The sequence below is a fragment of the Manis pentadactyla genome, chromosome 7 (assembly GCF_030020395.1).
Source record: "Manis pentadactyla isolate mManPen7 chromosome 7, mManPen7.hap1, whole genome shotgun sequence".
Classification (NCBI taxonomy): domain Eukaryota; kingdom Metazoa; phylum Chordata; class Mammalia; order Pholidota; family Manidae; genus Manis; species Manis pentadactyla.
The window spans coordinates 13,243,873-13,266,236 of NC_080025.1; positions in this window are offsets into that span (position 1 = coordinate 13,243,873).

Below are 22,364 nucleotides of genomic sequence, written 5' to 3' on the forward strand. Positions count from 1 at the left end.
CTGGTGAAAGGGGTAAGATACAAGCCCCGGCCCTGCGGGACCCGAGCGCCCATCCCCCCAGTTCCCGGCGGGAGAAGAATAGGCAGAGCGGGAGGGAGACGGAGCCCAGGACTGCCGAACACCCAGCCCCAGCCATCCGGGCCAGAGCGCAGACACAGTACGTGCCCAGGGGGCCCTGGATACTGGGGAAACAGGGAGTAAGACCTCTGAGCGGGTGCCGAAGCTGATGCCCCTGTGACAAAGAAAAGCGGGGGCTTTTTGAAAGTCTTAAAGGGACAGGGACTTAACAGCTTGACGGAAACAACCCAGGTCACGGTACAGCAGCTGGAAATTACAGGGAAAACCGGGTGCACTAACCCCCTGGGCAACAGCTCTGAGACCCCTCACGGAGGCAAACAGTCAAGCAGCACCCCCATCCATTACCCCACCGGGCGCTGCGAAAGCAGAGAAGCAGCCTGAGACAAATTCCGCCCACAGAAAGGGAAATTTCTCCCTTCCGGCCAGGCAAGACACAAAGACCCACTCTACACGCAATTACCCAACACAAGCCACTAGGGGTCGCAGTTGTCCCAGTAAAGAAAGGCCAGTAGCAAGTGAAAATTTTGGCCCTCCCAGCTGACAGTCAATAGCACCTGTCAACATGAAAAGGCAAAAAAATATGATCCAGACAAGACTAACCCAGACAGCTTCGGCATCTGCTACATCTTCCCCTGAGAAGGAACCTGGGGAGATAGATTTAGCCAGTCTTCCTGAAAAAGAATTCAAAACAAAAGTCATAACCATGCTGATGGACTTGCAGAGAAATATGCAAGAACTAAGGAAGGAGAATTCAGAAATAAAACAAGCTCCGGAAGGACTTCAAAACAGAATGGACGAGATGCAAGAGACCATTAATGGACTAGAAAACAGAGAACAGGAACGCAGAGAAGCTGATGCAGAGAGAGATAAAAGGATCTCCAGGAATGAAAGAATTTTAAGAGAGCTGAGTGATCAAACAAAAAGGAACAATATAAGAATCATAGGTATTCCAGAAGAAGTAGAGAGAGAAGAGGGGATAGAAAATGTCTTTGAAGAAATAATTGCTGAAAATTTCCCCAAACTAGGGGAAGAAATGGCCTCTCAGACCACAGAGGTACACAGAACTCCCATGACAAGGGATCCAAGGAGGGCAACACCAAGACACATAATAATTAAAATGGCAAAGATCAAAGACAAGGACAAAGTATTACAGGCAGCCAGAGAGAAAAAAAAGGTTACCTAAAAGGAAAACCCATCAGGCTATCATCAGACTTCTCAACAGAATCCCTACAGGCCAGAAGAGAATGGCATGATATACTTAATGCAATGAAACAGAAGGGCCTCGAACCAAGACTACTGTATCCAGCACGAATATCATTTAAATATGAAGGAGGGATTCAACAATTCCCAGACAAGCAAAAGTTGAGGGAATTTGCCTCCCACAAACCACCTCTACAGGGCATCCTACAGGGACTGCTCTAGATGGGAGCACTCTAAAAAAAGCACACAACAAAACACCCAACATATGAAGAAGGGAGGAGGAGGAATAAGAAGGGAGAGAAATAAAGAATCATCAGATTGTGTTTATAATAGCTCAACAAGCGAGTTAAGTTAGACAGTAAGATAGTAAAGAAGCTAACCCTAAACCTTTGGTAACCACAAACTTAAAGCCTGCAATGGCAATAAATTCATACCTTTCAATAATCACCCTAAATGTAAATGGACTGAATGCACCAATCAAAAGACACAGAATAATAGAATGGATAAAAAAGCAAGATCCATCCATATGCTGCTTACAAGAGACTCACCTCAAACCCAAAGACGCGCACAGACTTAAAGTCAAGGGATGGAAAAAGATATTTCAAGCAAACAACAGAGAGAAGAAAGCAGGTGTTGCAATTCTGGTATCAGACAAAACAGACTTCAAAATAAAGAAAGTAACAAAAGACAAAGAAGGACATTACATAATGATAAAGGGCTCAGTCCATCAAGAGGATATAACCATTATAAATATATATGCACCCAATACAGGAGCACCAACATACCTGAAACAAATATTAATAGAACTAAAGGAGGAAATAGAATGCAATGCATTCATTCTAGGAGACTTCAACACACCACTCACTCCAAAGGACAGATCCACCAGACAGAAAATAAGTAAGGACACAGAAGCACTGAACAACACATTAGAACAGATGGACCTAATAGACATCTACAGAACTCTACATCCAAAAGCAACAGGATACACATTCTTCTCAAGTGCACATGGAACATTCTCCAGAATAGACCACATACTAGGACACAAAAAGAGCCTCAGTAAATTCAAAAAGATTGAAACCCTACCAACCAACTTTTCAGACCACAAAGGCATTAAACTAGAAATAAACTGTTCAAAGAAAGCAAAAAGGCTCACAAACACATGGAGGCTAAACAACACGCTCCTAAATAATCAATGGATCAATGACCAAATCAAAATGGAGATCCAGCAATATCTGGAAACAAATGACAACAACAACACTAAGCCCCAACTTCTGTGGGACACAGCAAAAGCAGTCTTAAGAGGAAAGTATATAGCAATCCAAGCATATTTAAAAAAGGAAGAGCAATCCCAAATGAATGGTCTAATATCACAACTATCGAAATTGGAAAAAGAAGAACAAATGAGGCCTAAGGTCAGCAGAAGGAGGGACATAATAAAGATCAGAGAAGAAATAAATAAAATTGAGAAAAATAAAACAATAGCAAAAATCAATGAAACCAAGAGCTGGTTCTTCGAGAAAATAAACAAAATAGATAAGCCTCTAGCCAGACTTATTAAGAGGAAAAGAGAGTCAACACAAATCAACAGTATCAGAAATGAGAAAGGAAAAATCACGACGGACCCCGCAGAAATACAAAGAATTATTAGAGACTACTATGAAAACCTATATGCTAACAAGCTGGGAAACCTAGGAGAAATGGACAACTTCCTAGAAAAATACAACCTTCCAAGAATGACCCAAAAAGAAACAGAAAATCTAAACAGACCAATTACCAGCAACGAAATTGAAGCGGTAATCAAAAAACTACCAAAGAACAAAACCCCCAGGCCAGATGGATTTACCTCGGAATTTTATCAGACATACAGAGAAGACATAATACCCATTCTCCTTAAAGTTTTCCAAGAAATAGAAGAGGAGGGGATACTCCCAAACTCATTCTATGAAGCTAACATCACCCTAATACCAAAACCAGGCAAAGACACCACCAAAAAAGAAAACTACAGACCAATATCCCTGATGAATGTAGACGCAAAAATACTCAACAAAATTTTAGCAAACCGAATTCAAAAATACATCAAAACCATCATACACCATGACCAAGTGGGATTCATCCCAGGGATGCAAGGATGGCACAACATTTGAAAGTCCATCAATATCATCCACCACATCAACAAAAAGAAAGACAAAAACCACATGATCATCTCCATAGATGCTGAAAAAGCATTTGACAAAGTTCAACATCCATTCATGATAAAAACTCTCAGCAAAATGGGAATAGAGGGCAAGTACCTCAACATAATAAAGGCCATCTATGAAAAACCCACAGCCAACATTATATTGAATAGCGAGAAGCTGAAAGGATTTCCGCTGAGATCGGGAACTAGACAGGGATGCCCACTCTCTCCACTGTTATTTAACATAGTACTGGAGGTCCTTGCCACGGCAATCAGACAAAACAAAAAAATACAAGGAATCCAGATTGGCAAAGAAGAAGTCAAACTGTCACTATTTGCAGATGACATGATACTGTACATAAAAAACCCTAAAGACTCCACCCCAGAACTACTAGAACTGATATCGGAATACAGCAAAGTTGCAGGATACAAAATCAACACACAGAAATCTGTGGCTTTCCTATATACCAACAATGAACCAACAGAAAGAGAAATCAGGAAAACAACTCCATTCACAATTGCATCAAAAAAATAAAATACCTAGGAATAAACCTAACCAAAGAAGTGAAAGACTTATACTCTGAAAACTACAAGTCACTCTTAAGAGAAATTAAAGGGGACACTAACAGATGGAAACGCATCCCATGCTCATGGCTAGGAAGAATTAATATCGTCAAAATGTCCATCCTGCCCAAAGCAATATACAGATTTGATGCAATCCCTATGAAACTACCAGCAACATTCTTCAATGAACTGGAACAAATAATTCAAAAATTCATATGGAACCACCAAAGACCCCGAATAGCCAAAGCAATCCTGAGAAAGAAGAATAAAGTAGGGGGGATCTCACTCCCCAACTTCAAGCTCTATTATAAAGCCATAGTAATCAAGACAATTTGGTACTGGCACAAGAACAGAGCCACAGACCAATGGAACAGACTATACAATCCAGACATTAACCCAGACATATATGGTCAATTAATATTTGATAAAGGAGCCATGGACATACAATGGCAAAATGACAGTCTCTTCAACAGATGGTGCTGGCAAAACTGGACAGCTACATGTAGGAGAATGAAACTGGACCATTGTCTAACCCCATACACAAAAGTAAATTCAAAATGGATCAAAGACCTGAATATACGTCATGAAACCATTAAACTCTTGGAAGAAAACATAGGCAAAAACCTCTTAGACATAAACATGAGTGACCTCTTCTTGAACATATCTCCCCGGGCAAGGAAAACAACAGCAAAAATGAACAAGTGGGACTATATTAAGCTGAAAAGCTTCTGTACAGCAAAAGACACCATCAATAGAACAAAAAGGAACCCTACAGTATGGGAGAATATATTTGAAAATGACACATCCAATAAAGGCTTGACGTCCAGAATATATAAAGAGCTCACACGCCTCAACAAACAAAAAACAAATAACCCAATTAAAAAATGGGCAGAGGAACTGAACAGACGGTTCTCCAAAAAAGAAATACAGATGGCCAACAAACACATGAAAAGATGCTCCACATCGCTAATTATCAGAGAAATGCAAATTAAAACTACAATGAGGTATCACCTCACACCAGTAAGGATGGCTACCATCCAAAAGACAGACAACAACAAATGTTGGCGAGGCTGTGGAGAAAGGGGAACCCTCCTACACTGCTGGTGGGAATGTAAACTTGTTCAACCATTGTGGAAAGCAGTATGGAGGTACATCAAAATGCTCAAAACAGACATACCATTTGACCCAGGAATTGCACTCCTAGGAATTTACCCTAAGAATGCAGCAATCAAGTATGAGAAAGACCAGTGTACCCCTCTGTTTATCGCAGCACTATTTACAATAGCCAAGAATTGGAAGCAACCTAAATGTCCATTGATAGATGAATGGATAAAGAAGGTGTGGTACATATACACAATGGAATACTACTCAGCCATAAGAAAAGGGCAAATCCAACCATTTGCAGCAACATGGATGGAGCTGGAGGGTATTATGCTCAGTGAAATAAGCCAAGCAGAGAAAGAGAAATACCAAATGATTTCACTCATCTGTGGAATATAAGAACAAAGGAAAAACTGAAGGAACAAAACAGCAACAGAATCACAGAACTCAAGAATGGACTAACAGGTACCAAAGGGAAAGGGACTGGGGAGGATGGGTGGGTAGGGAGGGATAAGGGGGGGCAGAAAATGAGGGGTATTAAGATTAGCATCCATAGCGGGGTGGGAGAAAGGGGAGGGCTGTACAACACAGAGAAGACAAGTAGTGATTCTACAACAGTTTGCTACGCTGATGGACAGTGACTGTAAAGGAGTATATAGGGGGGACCTGGTATAGAGGAGAGCCTAGTAAACAAAGTATTCGTCATGTAAGTGTAGATTAATGATTAAAAAAAAAAAAAAAAAAGCAGTTCCTATGTTGTGACCTCTAATGAGTTCTACACAATGATATAAAGGGCATATAAAAGTGTAGGCAAAGGGTCTGTTTGTCTTTATACAGAGGATCAAAGCCTAATTTGGCTACCCCAAAAATGAACTAAGATACGATATGAAAAAGAACTTCCAACATCAGCACTCTCCGGAAGACTCATGACAGAAGAAGATCAGCAAAAAAAAAAAAAAAACTCCAACAAAGATCCACGCACTGTCACAGGTGTAGATGCACTCATCCCACCAGTTCCTGGACTTGCCATGGGAATGAGGAAGGAGATATCTAAGCTGGCCTGTGCATACAGTAAAACAAAAATTGGACTGGATCTATACTGTTGGAACTCAACCAAGAATTAGGAGAAGTGCAAATTGTAGCACTCCAAAATCTTACAACCACAGACTATTTATCGTTAAAAGAACATATGGGATATGAACAGTCCCCAGGAATGGGTTGTTCTAGTTTATCTGAATCCTCTCAGACTGTTTAAGTTCAGTCGGACAATATCCACCATATCATAGATAAGTTTTCACAAATGCCTAAGGTGCCTAACTGGTTTTCTTGGTTTCACTGGAGATGGCTGGTAATTACAGGTATGCTTTGGTTAGGTAACTATATTCCTATTATGTTAATGTGTGTGCACAATTTAATTAGTAGTTTAAAACCTATCCATGCTGAAGTTACTCTACAAGAAGATATGTCAAAGAAATAATCAATCTTCCCAGGTTTTCTTCTGCCTGCTACTTCTATAGCTTTTCTTCTTCCTACCTAATCACAACCTTTAAATAGAACTCGTGCCACATGTCGAATTTACCGAGTATCATAATTCTTCCAATTGGTAAAGATACCTCAAGACAAATGCTGGGCATAGATGCCACAGGGCATAAATATGCAAAGAAGTAAAAAGCTAACCTTTTCAAACAATAAGGCTTCTCTCTCACCAACCAACTTAACATTTCCCTGTATGGCCCCGGAAGATGACTGGTTAGCCAGAGACGGGTAAGATTCCTCAAGGGAGGAACAACCTAAGACAGGCACAGTCGCAGGGGGCCATGTGGTGAGAAAATGGGGAGCAGCAGAGGTGAGGCTTAGAACCTCCCCCCTCATGTTCTGAGAGAAATCTTCTGCATACATGGATGTTTATTGCCCTCGTCTAGCTCGGATTAACACATAGTCTACAGGCACACACCTGATCATCTACATTTGCTCTCTTACAACACTAAACTCTGTTTTCTACCTTTATCTCGTATCTACCTACCACTTCAGCATTTTATTAAAAATAATAATAATAGAGAAATGTGGTATCCACATATAAATCAAGTTTAAAAATCAAATGAATATTCATATTTGAACTGACTGTGTATAGTTCATAATGCATGAACAAAACCGAAAGCTTCTGTGATGACTGCCCTTGCACTGTTCACCATGTAACTTATTCACTATGTAAGAATTTGTGCTCCATGTAAGAATTTGTTCGTTATGCATCAGAAGATTGGAGACTGACGAAAATTAGGCTTGGGGTGGATTAATGATTGTGCATTGAGTATTGACCCCCCTATACAGAAATTTATTGTGGTTAACAACTATTTGATCAATAAATATGAGAGATGCCCTCACAAAAAAAAAAAAGATAACAATGCTGCTAAATCTGGCATAATGCAAGATTACTCTTAAATTGAAATAATTCACTACTTTTAATTGAATAGTTTTGCCAAAATAGATAAGGAATGCCAAATCAAACCATATTCAGATTGCTTTTTTTAATCCACAATATGATGTTATTACAAATTTATGGTAAATTTTACCTGAATATTTCAAATAAAAATAATTTTTAAAATTAGATCATTTACGGAAAATATTTATTATGTGTTTTACATCAGTGTATAATTAGAAACAAACATCACATTTTCATTTAATTATTCATGTCATTTTTTTTGTTTTGAAGAAATTAAATAAATTCAAAATAGTTCTTAGGGTCCACAATCATGCAGCACACATCTGAGAATCTTTAATGCTATATAATTCAATAAAGTTTTATTATATATTACTGTTTACATCAACTGACAAAATTAGAGCCACAACAATCAAAATTATTCACTTCTATTACCTTAGTCATTTAACAAATAACTATTATCAATATTTTAACAAATAAATATTATCAATATTTAAATAAACTAATCTATATTGCTTACAATTTTATAAGAACATTCTGCAAGCATTAAAGGTTTGTTGTCAATTGCATATTGTATATGATTAGGGAAATAGGGAACATAGCCTGTTGCCTTCTATATTGCTGGCAGCTAAGTACAGAACTAGATTACAAAGGTTTTTATTCTATTGTAAAATTACATACTAATACATGCATTAATTCTTGATGTTAAGAAATTAAACACTAGAGAATGTATAGAATAAAATTAAAGCCCCTTTTCATTGACTTCTTCTCACCTAAATTCAACAAACTCACAAAGTAGGTATTGTTGTTTCATTTTAGAGATGAAGAAACTGAGGCACAGATTGGTTAAATAACTTGTCTAAGAGTATTCTTGTCTGAGTAGCAGACTCAAAGCTCAAACCAAAGCTCTGAGGCCCTTAAGTCCACATAATTATGATTCTCAAACTTTAATGGGCATAAAAGATACCTGCTTGTGGTCAAGATGGAGTAATACATTCCTGATTTATACTTCCATTTAAATCAATTAAAAATATGGACAAAATACATAAGACAACATTTTTGAAGATACTGAACATTAGGCAATGAAGGACAGTGGTCCCTGAGAGATGAAAAACAAATGAGATAAGCCCTGTATTTGTCCTAACTTGCTGCCTGGAGAGGGTTTCTAGGCTGATATGTTAGAAGGGAGATGTTGGTGAAAATCATCAGTCTTCTACAGTGAAAAGACAGACCTGGAAAATGGAAAGACCAAAAGAGATAGAGTTTGTAGGACAGATACTGGAAAGGAGATAGCTGTACAGGTACAACTTCAGAGGTCTGAGAAATGTTCCTTTATATATTTCACTACTTGTGGATTAATGTCTATATATGAGAAAACTATGAGGCCATGGAAAGAACTACCAGAAGTAAGAGCTGAGGCACACAGAGAAGTGTAAATAATACCTTTTCCAACCGGGCTGGAAAACTTCATATCCTGGGCATTGAATAAGGTACTCAGAAGGTTCTTGCCTTGGTAATGGGGCAAAAATAACCCTAGCCTAATTGCTCGATAATCACCCTAAATATAAATGGACTGAATGTACCAATCAAAAGACATAGAGTCCCTGAATGGATTAAAAAAACAAGACCCATCTATATGCTGCCTACAAGAGACTCACTTTAAACCCAAAGACACACATAGACTAAAAGTGAAGGGATGGAAAAAGATACTTCATGCAACTAATAGAGAGAAAAAAGCAGGAGTTGCAGTTCAGACAAAATAGATTTCAAAACAAAGAAAGTCACAAGAGACAAAGAAGGACATTACATAATGATAAAGGGGTCAATCCAACAAGAAGATATAACAATTATAAATATATATGCACCCAACACAGGAACACCTACATATGTGAAACAAATACTAACAGAATTAAAAGGAGAAATAGAATGCAATGCATTCACTTTAGGAGACGTCAACACCCCACTCACTCTGAAGGACAGATCAGTCAGGCAGAAAATAAGTAAGAACACAGAGGCACTGAACAACACATTAGAACAGATGGACCTAACAGACATCAACAGAACTCTACACCCAAAAGCAGCAGAATACACATTCTTCTCAAGTGCACATGGAATATTTTCAAGAATAGATCATATACTAGGCCACAAAAAGAGCCTCGGTAAATTCAAAAAGATTGAAACTGTACCAACCAGTTTCTCAGACCACAAAGGTATGAAACTAGAAATAAACTATGCAAGGAAAACGAAAAATCCCACAAACATATGGAGGCTTCACAACATGCTCTGAAATAGTCAATGGATCAATGACCAAATAAAAACAGAGATCAAGCAATATATGGAGACAAATGACAACAATAATTCAACTCCGCAAAATCTGTGGGATGCAGTCAAGGTTGTGCTAAGAGGAAAATATATTGCAATACAGGCCTACCTCAAGAAAGAAGAACAATCAGTCTAAACTCATAATTAATGAAACTAGAAAAAGAAGAACAAATGAGGCCCAAAGTTAGTAGAAGGAGGGACATAATGAAGATTAGAGCAGAAATAAATAAAATCAAGAAGAATAAAACAATAGAAAGAATCAATGAAAGCAAGAGCTGGTTCTTCAAAAAAATTAACAAAATAGATAAACTTCAAGCCAAACTTATCAATAAAAAGAGAGTCTGCTCACATAAAGAGAATCAGAAATGAGAAAGGAAAAATTACTACGGACACCACAGATATACAAAGAATTATTAGATATACTATGAAAAATTATATGCTAACAAACAAGGTAACCTAGAAGAAATGGACAACTTCCTAGACAAATACAACCTTCCAAGGCTGACCAAGGAAGAAACAGAAAATCTGAACAGACCAATTACCAGCAACAAAATGGAACTGGTAATCAAAAAACTACCTAAGAACAAAACCCATGAACCAGATGGCCTCACCGTTGAATTTTATCAAACATTTAGTGAAGACCTAATACCCATCCTCCTAAAACTTTTCCAAAGAGTAGAAGAAGAGGGAATACTTCCAAACTCATTCTATAAGGCCAGCATCACTCTAATACCAAAACCAAGCAAAGACACCACAAAAAAAGAAAATTACAGACCAATATCCCTGATGAACGTAGATGCAAAAATACTCAACAAAATATTAGCAAACCGAATTCAAAAATACATCAAAAGGATCATCCATCATGACCAAGTAGGACTCATTCCAGGGATGCAAGGATGGTACAACATTCAAAAATCCATCAACATCATCCACCACATTAACGAAAAGAAGGACAAAAACCACATGATCATCTCCATAGATGCTGAAAAAGCATTTGACAAAATTCAACATCGATTTATGATAAAAACTCTCAACAAAATGGGAATAGAGGGCAAGTACCTCAACATAATAAAGGCCATATATGACAAACCCACATCCAACATTATACTTAACATCGAGAAGCTGAAAGCTTTTCCTTTAAGATCAGAAACAAGACAAGGATGCCCACTCTCCCCACTTCTATTCAACATAGTACTGGAGGTCCTAGCCATGGTAATCAGACAACACAAAGAAATAAAAGGCATCCAGATTGGCAAGGAAGAAGTTACTGTCACTGTTCACAGATGACATGATATTGTACATAAAAAACCCTAAAGAATCCACTCCAAAACTACTAGATCTAATATCTGAATTCAGCAAAGTTCCAGACACAAAATTAATACACAGAAATCTGTGGCACTCCTATACACTAACAATGAACTAGCAGAGAGAGAAATCAGGAAAACAATTCCATTTACAGCTGCATCAAAAAGAATAAAATACTTGGGAATAAACCTAACCAAGGAAGTGAAAGACCTATACTCTGAAAACTACAAGACACTCATGAGAGAAATTAAAGAAGATACCAATAAATGGAAATACATCCCATGCTCATGGATAGGAAGAATTAATATTGTCAAGATGGCCATCCTGCCTAAAGCAATCTATAGATTTAAAGCAATCCCTATCAAAATATCAATAGCATTCTTCAACAAACTAGAGAAAATTGTTCTAAAATTCATATGGAACTACAAAAGACCCCGAATAGCCAAAGAAATCCTAAGAAGGAAGAATAAAGCTGGGGGGATTATGCTCCCCAACTTCAAGCTCTACCAGAAAGCCACAGTAATCAAGACAATTTGGTACTGGCACAAGAACAGACCCATAGACCAATGGAACAGACTAGAGAGCCCAGATATAAACCCAACCATATATAGTCAATAAATATATGATAAAGGAGCCATGGACATACAATGGGAAAATGACAGCCTCTTCAACTGCTGGTGTTGGCAAAACTGGACAGCTAGATGCAAAAGAATGAAATTGGAATATTATTTAACCCCATACACAAAAGTAAACTTGAAATGGATCAAAGACTTGAATGTAATTCAAGTCATGAAACCTAAAACTCTTAGAAGACAACATAGGCAAAAATCTCCTGAATATAAGCATGAGCAACTTCCTCCTGAACACATCTCCTCAAGCAAGGTAAACAAAAGCAAAAATGAACTCATGGGACTACATCAAACTAAAAAGTTTCTCTATGGCAAAGGACACCATCAACAGAACAAAAAGGCATCCTACAGTATGGGAGAATATATTTGTAAATAACATATACAACAAGAGGTTAACATCCAAAATATATAAAGAACTTAAACGTCTCCACACCCAAAAAGTAAATAATCCTATTAACAAATGGGCAGAGGATATGAAGAAACAGTTCTCCAAAGAAGAAATTCAGATGGCCAACAGACACATGAAAAAATGCTCCACATCACTAATCATCAGGGAAATGCAAATTAAAACCACAATGAGAAATCACCTCACACCAGTAAGGATGGCCAGCATGAAAAAGACTAAGAACAACAAATGCTGGAGAGGATGCAGAGAAAGGGGAACCCTCCTACACTGCTAGTGGGAATGTAAGCTAGTTCAACCACTGTGGAAAGCAATATGGAAGTTCCTCAAAAAACTAAAAATAGAAATACCATTTGACCTGGGAATCCCTCTTCTTGGAATTTACCCAAAGAATACAACTTCTCAGAATCAAAAAGATATATGCACCCCTATGTTTATCACAGCACTTTTTACAATAGCCAAGATATGGAAGCAACCTAAGTGTCCATCAGTAGATGAATGGATAAAGAAGATGTGGTACGTATACACAATGGAATACTATTCAACCATAAGAAAGAAACAAATCCTACCATTTGCAACAACATGGATGGAGCTGGAGGACATAATGCTCAGTGAAATAAGCCAGGCGGAGAAAGACAAGTGCCAAATGATTTCCCTCATTTTTGGAGTGTTACAGTGAAGCAAAACTGAAGGAACAAAATAGCAGCAGACTCAGAGACTCCAATGGTTAACAAAGGGGAGAGGTGTGGGTGGGCAGGTGGGGAGGGAGAGAGAAGGGGATTGAGGGGTATTATGTTTAGTACACATGGTGTGGGGGATCACGGGGAGAAGAGTGTAGCACAGAGAAGGCACATAGTGTATCTGTGGCATCTTGCTGCACTGATGGACAGTGACTGCATTGGGGTACGGGTGGGAACTTGATAATATGGGTAAATGTAGCAACCACATTGTTTTTTCATGTGAAACCTTCATAACAGTGTATATCAATAATACCTTAATAAAAAATTAAAAAAAAAATACCAATGGCCCTTATTTGCTAGTTTCAAAACAGAAAAATCTCACCCTGAAAGTCTAGACCTTTTCTGCTGGGCCCACTTAATATAGACAATAGCTGACTCTTTCCAGAGAGATAGGAATCTACATATCCACCTGACCTTAGGATTTCCTCAAGATTCTCCTGGCCCAACATTAATTCTGAGGTTATGAGTATACTCCATCCCTGCTACCAACCACCAGAGTATGACTTGGAATAATTCTCTTGACAGACTTATCACTAGGTGAAATCAATATGTCAGCCTATGCCTCCATTCCCTTCTGTTCTGTGAATGCATTCCGTTTACAAAATACCCATCTGCCTTCCAAATTCTTCCATTGGAACTAGCACCCCATGCTTACAAAAATCCCCTGAATGGCCATCAAGCATTTCTATTTCTCTTCATCAGTCAACTTCCTTGCCAATTTTAAAATCTTATCCAAAGTCAAATATCTCAGACTTCCCAAATATAATCAAATACATATTCACTTTTCCCTTACTATACTGCTTCTCAAACTGAGAGAAGGACCAGTTTCATTTATAACCTGTTAAAGACTGATAATTATGTAAAACATTGTAAAAATGAATTGTTAGGAAAATGAATTAAAATTACATATAAAATGGAGCTCCCCTTTTAAAAATACTGGGCACCACAGATTAAAATTATTCTGTCAAATTGTTCAAAAAATTTCTAATATTGTTTTGATACTCATCAAGAAGATAACAGCTTGCAAACAGGAGTAGTCATGGTCCTGACTGTTAGAACTTGTCTTAGTGTCCACACACCCTCTGATATAGCACAGTGCAGGGTGGAGTGACATATGGTGGGTAGTTTCTTGCAATGCCTATTCTTCAATGGTGCACTATTTGTCTCATTTCTCTCAAATGTATGAGCTAGTGAGGATATGAATCTTGTGCTTATGTATTCTATAACCTACAATACCTATTAAAATTCACTACATAAACATTTGCCAAATAAATGGTGACTGACAAGTGTATGGTTTATATTATAAGATATTTATATTATAAATAAAATATTTTATAAAATTTATATTTTATAAAATTTATATTTATATTATATTTTATAAATTTATATTTATATTATATAAATATAAATATATTATATATATAATATAAATATAAAATTATATTTATATTATAAAATAAAATATTTATATTATAACAGATGTTACAAGGTATATCTGTTAATACTATTCCTTGTACAAATCTTAATAATGTAGTATAGCTCTTTAATTTAGAATACAAAATGGTAGAATTAACTGGTTGGTATAAAATGAGGCTAAAACCCAGTAAAAATCAGGCATAAAATATAGTAAGGGAATTTGTGTATTGTTTTTTAAAAATATACTTCAGTTGTTATCTTACCTAAAAGCAGAGTCTGACAAACAAAATTGCATATAGGAAGTTTCTTGGAACATGTGCTTGAGCAATATATCTGTAAGGCAGCACTTAAGGTGGGACTGAGAAGACAGAGAAGCTGATCCACACATTGTGACAACTCAAGCCTCAGTCAAACCCACCCAAAATATGGGATTGAAATGGCTCTTGACGGTTGTCCCAGAACGTGGCAACAATGCTGGGCCCATATTAGGCAATCACTGGCACAGGCTGTGAGATAAAAGTCACTGGAGCGTTCTAGGCAAAAGAATGGCATAATTTGTCCTATGCTTAAAAGGAGCCCTCTGACTGATCAGTATAGATAATTGGGAAAGAAGACAAGTGTAGAAGCCTGGGGACAGTTAGGAGACATAGTAATAGCAACCCAGTACTAAGACAACATGGGTCAGCCTGGCGGAAGTGATGAGAAGCAGTCAGAATCTGCATGAGTGATAAACTCATAACTAAAAGGATATACTAATGGATTGGATATAGACTGTCAGAAAAAAATGAGTCCAGTAAGTTTTGAGTATTAGCAATTAGAAGCAGGAAATGGTCATTCAATGAAATGGAAAAGATAGCGGAAGAGATTTATGAGCTGAGATGGAAGAAATCAGGAATCTAATAATAGACATGTTAAATCTAAGATGCCTAAAGATAATATCCACGTAAAGTTTAAGTAAGCACTTGGATATCGGTAAGTTAAAATTAAAGATAGAAAACCAAATTGTAGGTATAATTAGAATATTGAGCACATAAATGCTTTCTAAGTCATGAGATGTGAACAGGTCACTTAAGTAGATGTAGAGATGGAAAAGATCCAATGACCTTCCAAATGTTGGAAAACTGAAGAGAGCGCAACAGCCAGGCAGGCAGAAGAACAAAGAGTGATTAGTGTCATGGAAGCTAGTGAAGAAATAGTTCATGAAGGAGAGGGATCACCTGTACCAAATGCGGCTGAAATGTCAAATAAATTAAGGACTGGAAATTAATCATTGGATTTAGCAATATGGAAATAATGAGCACTCTTAAAGAGAAACTCAGATGAATAAATGGAAGCAAATGTCACAAAGGAATTTGAGACAGTAGGCATGAACAACTTTTCTGAAGAGGCTTGCTGTAAATAAATAGGTTGACAGCTGGGGGAAAAGAGTGAAAAGGTGCTTATGTGTGTGGGGATGGGTTTATTTGAGTTGGAAAAATTAAAGCATGCTTGTATTTTCTGTAGAGAGGGGGAAAATCGAAGATAAAAGAGAAATAAGGAACAAATGCTAAGTGATTAATAATAAGGAACATGAAATTAAAATTGCAGTGAAATACTATTTCATAGCAACCAGAACTGGCAAAATTCAAAACCTGTGATAGCCCCCAAAGTTGGCCAAAATGTAAGAAATCACAAACTGTCATACACTGCAGGACTATACATAGTAACAACTACTTAGGAAAAATATTTGGCAACATGCAGTAATGTTAATAACACTTATTTCCAATGACCTAGTGATTTCAGTTTCTGGTACACCTTCCAAATCAGGGCTTTTCAAATTTTAATGTGCACACAAGTCACCGGGGTCCTGGTTAAAATGCAGTTTCTGAATCAGGCATCTGTGGTGAGATGCTGAGACTGCTTCCCTTGTGATGCTCCCTCGTGATACAGATGCTGCTTGACTGTGGACACAGATTGTACAGCAGGCTCTGTAGAAGCTCCTGCACACGTACTAGGAAACAGGTGCAGTGATATTCACACAAGCAGTGAAAGACCTAACAGCAGCCTGTAGCCCATTAATATGAGAATGGGTAACACATTATGATATATTCAAAAGGGAGAATACTGTACTCATTCTGCCCCTAGGAAGATAGTATTAAAATGGAAAAAAAAATTAAAGAATGATGCCTACATATGGTATACTTCATGTAAAGTTTATTTCTGAATATAAAAATATAAAAGCTATAGTGGAAGACCACACACAAAAATGCATGGAAATGTCTGCCTCTGATGAGAAAGAGGAGTGAAATGGAATAGAAAAGACAGTTGATCATTGTAATGTAAAAGAAATGGGCAAAATGCTAATATGTGCTAATATCCTATGATGGGTGTTCATATTCATTATGTTTCTTTTTAATTTTAGAGATTTTTAAATGCTTAACTTTTAAACTTATGTAAATACTTAAAGAGAAAATCCCTGGAAGGGAGACCATTGATGGAACAATGATGGTACTGTTTCTGTGCACCAGAGTTACTTTTTAAAAATAGCCTTCCACATGCTATTCTATGTAAGTATGATTCTATATAAGTTTATAGTATTCAATACAATTTAAAAAGATTTAAAAAGAGTCATACTGTCTTTAATCAAAATCTCTCATTGCATAATCAGATATAAGATATTTAATATTAGCTCAAAACATGGTTAACAGACATGTCATCGACCTTCCAGCTTCTCTGTTTCCTATGCTCTCTCTACTCAACTCCTGGGTTCAAATTTGAAGCCCATACCAACTCACGCACTTCTTTGCACATTTTGTTCTGATCACATCATCGAGGCTTTTCAATGATTCAACCCACTCAAATCAACGTGATGCCTGATTGAAATCCTCTTGCAAAATCTCTGTCTTTGAAAGGAATGGCATTATGAGTATAAAAGAATCAGCACTAGCCTCCATTTCTCAAAAGTACCTGTTACCTAATGGCCAGTTCAAACTGAGTATCATGAAGCCAGCAATCTATAGCAATCGAGGTCTCAAGTTCATCCCTGTCAATCAAAATCAGAATCTGATGTTGAAAATGAAATGTAAAACAGATTCATTCACTTAAAAATATATGCTCCTGCCATGGTCCAGGTGCAATGGAAGGCTTAGAAAAACAAACGAATAACAAAGGTCAACTTGACGCTTTAGCTTTTAATTAGGCACATGCCATTTTCTGAGTGCATATTACAGTTTAGAGAAGTTTATCAGAGATGTTGAGTATGTCTATGTACAAGAAAGGGAAAGGGAAAGATCAGTTCATGGTAGCATTTTCTCTATAGACTTTGATTAAAAAGAATGTGTCCATCTTTCCTCTGGTGCTAACGACATTGATGGTTCCATATAACATGTTCTACCATTTCTTGAGCTCTTTCTTTTATAGTCTCTTCTACCCAAGTGTCTATCTCACAAGTCTAGTCATTTTTCAATTTAGATGCTCCAAACGGACTTAAACTCCAGTGGGGATTGGAAATGGTTACAACCGTAGCTAAATCAGGCTTTCAGTTTGGATTTCTACCTTTATATCACCAGGGTCCCTTGAAGTTGAGATTATATAAAAGTGGGTAGTAACACAGAAAACTGAGGCGGAGGAAACAAAGGAACCTTTTACTTGGCAATCATGTAAAAGAAAGGGAAGATGTAGCACATGAGTAGACATTTTCATGGCAATGTGTGCTCACCTTTCATCAGTTATAAAAGAACTGTTACATATGTGCAATGAGGCCCTTAGTTCTTATATGATTGTATCTACAGAAATTTTCTGATTTTCCTTAATTTTATGACAGTAGAAACACTGTGGTAGATGTCTGAGGCAATCTTTGCTGAAAGTAACAGTTGGAAAGGCTCTCCAATGATGACTCAGGATCACTGACATCTACTCAAGATAGACTATTTCATTTTATTAACCTATCAGCAAAAAGACCTCAGATACATATTATCACAAAATACAAATCGTAAGATAGTAATTAAAGCAAAATTTAATGGAAAAAATGCTTCAGCTTCCTTTTTTCATATTTCTAATTTCCTCAGAATTCTCCCCCCAACCACCTAAATCCAAAATGAAAACAAAACGGACTTTAACATAAAAATACGTAAGCTTTCCTAGACCTCATAGCTGGAATGCCTGGTGAGAGCAAGGCCTCCCTTTTCTGACCATCCTCCCTGAATATCACTGCGTGGTCCCTGTGACTCTGTGCTTAAAGCTGTCTTTTGCCTGTAGATCTAAGCAGGAGGCTCTTATGAAAGCTGTTTAAAGCCCTCTGCTTCTGCTCAACAAGTCTTCTGCTCACTCAGTCCCAACACCCTTTCAGGAAGTTTTCCAAAGCCCCACTCTCATATGCAAGTCTATTAAACTCTCTAAAGATCTGTCAAGGGCATATTCTCAGGAGCCTATGGTTAGGTAGCTCACAGTCTAGTAAGAAAGAGAGACATAAAAGCAGTAACTGCAGTGCAGTGTGGTTAAGTACAAGAGCTAGAGGTCTGTAAAGGTAGAGAAGTAAAGAGCATGATGCCCAGGAAAATTTTTCCTGGGGGAATTGCCACCAAGTCTTAGCTCTGAAGGATGAATAATTGATCCTTGAATAATGAATAGAAAAAGGAAGGATGTATTTGTCAATGGATCAGAAAGGAAAAGCTCCTTTAAAAAGATAAAATATTACATACTATACTCCAATGCAAAACATGGAAGTATAAAACAGTGTAAATAAACTGGGGATCAAAAGGTCTAAAGTGGAGGAATTGGGGACTAGAGAATAGAATTTGAGATGAAGAAGTAAATATAATCAAAATTGGACCTTATTGTTTTGATCTGGGGTCAGCAAACTGTGGCTAGTGGATAAAGCTGGCCCACCACATTTTTGAAAATAGTTTCACAGGAATACAGACACACATGTTCATTTACATACTGTCTTTAGCTCCTTTTGAGTAGTTGTGACAGAGACCCTATGACCCATAAAGCCTAAAATATTTACCATCTGACCCTATGGAGAAAGCTTGCCAATACCTGATTTAGGTAATGGGGATTTATTAAATATTTTAAGTAGATGTGAATGGTACAGATTTGGGTTGTAGTCTTTTTGTCAGCAGAGGGGAGGTCAAGCCAGAGGCTGAGGACACAGATGCAGGAAGATCACTGAAGAAGGGGAGATACCAAGAATCTAAACTAAAACAGTGATGGTGGCAATGAAGATGGAGAAGAGGCATTGAAACCAATTCATGTTTAAAAGATTGAGTAACTGGAGCCTGATGAAGCGTTAGTTACGAAGAATAATAAGAGCCAAAGATCCTTCTACCCTCTGAGATGGGTCCAAATTCTGACTAACTCAGACACAGTAGCCTAGCCCACACCATGCTGATGTTGCCATCTTCACCACTGCCAAGCTGAGAAATGAAAATTTATATCATTTTCTTTTCTTTTTATATAAACATTCACGTAGTTATTGACCAAGGGTATATATTTTTTTTACCTACAGTCTAATTATGCACAGTTAAATGGTTCTAATTTATTTATACAATGTTTTCTTTTACCAGATATAGTAAAATTTCCACTGACATATTGCTTTAAATATTTTTTCCTCAGCATTTTCATTTTAACAATATTGAAGGTAAAGTTTTTCTCTTGTTTGTTTTTACTTTAATATGGAATGGGAAACCTTTTTTATGTATATGTAGTCAAATCTGTGAATCTCGTCATGTATGGTTTCAGCCTGTGTCAGGATTTGGTGACACTTCACAAGAGCCTAACCTAGTTATAATTTTTTAATGTTTTCATCATGTTAAATTTATTTCCAGTATTTTAAAGACCTCATTTTGTATACTGAAGCCTTTAGTTCATTTGTAATATGAGTGTTACATGTAAATAAGGGATATAAAAATGTTATCTCAGATAAAAATCCTAACAAATTTAACAAACTTTTCTAACTAATTTAAAATTCAAATTTTAATGTATACAGTTTCAGCTTCAGTGGGCAAAGAGTTAGTATGTTGACATGCTTATTTTTACAATTAGAAAAATCTGGACAAATTGCAAATCAATAACTTTCTTGGACCCATCAAAGGGTCTGAATTTGTAAGATGAACTGTCACCTAAAATACAGGAGAGAAAGGCACATTACAGAGATACAGCAACCAAAATCTGCTTGCCTAGAGCAGAAACTGTTTGAGCCATAAATTAGCAGGAACACGTAAATGGTGATTTTGAGAAATTGTTGGAGGGCTGAGTATGGACTGGTAGGAGAGGAAGAAGCTCTGGGGGGCCACAGTCTTAGGGCTCACACACACATTCACTGGGTTTTCCTCTGGGAACCCCTTCTGAGTCACAGTGAGCATTTGAGAGAGATCTCTTCATTGCTTTAGAAGGCAAAAAGGAAGGGTAACAATTGTGAAAGATGCCAGAACTTTCTCCATAAAAAGTAAAAGACTGCCAGGCGGAGCCAAGATGGCAGCGTGAGTAGAGCAGTGGAAATCTCCTCCAAGAACCACATATATTTATGAAAATATAACAAAGAAAACCCTTCCTAGAATAAAGACCAGAGGACACAGGACAATATCCAGACCACATCCACACCTGCGAGAACCCAGCGCCTCGCGAAGGGGGTAAGATACAAGCCCCGGCCCCGCGGGAGCCGAGCGCCCCTCCCCCCAGCTCCCAGAGGGAGGAGAGGAGTCGGAGCGGGAGGGAAAGGGAGCCAGGACTGCTGAACACCCAGCCCCCACCATCCAGACTAGAGCCAGACACAGTGTGTGCACAGGGCCGTGGATACTAGGGAAACAGGGCAGCAGGACCGGTGAGCAGGTGCCTGAGGCCAGCCCCTCAGGACAAAGAAACGCGAGTGGATTTTTTTTTTTTCTTACGTTTTGTTTTGTTTTGGCGAGTGCTTTTTGGAAGTCTTAAAGGGACAGGGCAGGACACTCAGTCCAGAGGCAGTGAATCTGGGGATCTCTGGGCACTCTAACCCTCTGGGCAGCAGGCAGCACAGAGTCCCCTCACGGAGATAAACAGCCTCCCAACCGCTACCCCTCCAATGGGGCTCCACCATTTTGGAGCAGCAGCCCGAGCCAGGCCACGCCCACAGCAACAGCGGAGATTAACTCCATAGCAGCTGGGCAGGAAGCAGAAGCCCTGTCTGCACGCAGCTGCGCAGCACAAGCCACTAGAGGCCGCTGTTCTCCCAGGAGAGGAGGGCCACAAACCAACAAGAAGGGCAGTTCTTCCAGCCGTCACTCGTCCCAGCTCTGCAAACTATTCCTATCACCATGAAAAGACAAAATTACAGGCAAACCAAGATCACAGAGGCAACACCAGAGAAGGAGACAGACCTAACCAGTATTCCTGAAAAAGAATTCAAAATAAAAATCATAAACATGCTGACGGAGATGCAGAGAAATACGCAAGAGCTAAGGGATGAAGTCCGGAGGGAGATCACAGATGTCAGGAAGGAGATCGCAGAAATGAAACAAACTCTGGAAGGATTTATAAGCAGAATGGATAGGATGCAAGAGGCCATTGATGGAATTGAAACCAGAGAACAGGAACGCATAGCAGCTGACATAGAGAGAGATAAAAGATTCTCCAGGAATGAAACAATATAAAGAGAACTGTGTGACCAATCAGAAAGGAACAACATCCATATTACAGGGATACCAGAAGAAGAAGAAGAAGAGAGAGAAAAAGGGATAGAAAGTGTCTTTGAAGAAATAATTGCTGAAAACATCCCCAAACTGGGGGAGGAAATAATCTAACCAACCACAGTAATACACAGAACTCCCGACAGAAAGGATCCAAGGAGGACAAAACAAAGACATAATAATTAAAATGGCAAAGATCAAGGACAAGGAGAGTTTTAAAGGCAGCTAGAGAGAAAAAGGTCACCTATAAAGGAAAACCCATCAGGCTATCATCAGACTTCTTGACAGAAACCTTACAGGCCAGAAGAGAATGGCATGATATATTTAATGCAATGAAACAGAAGGGTCTT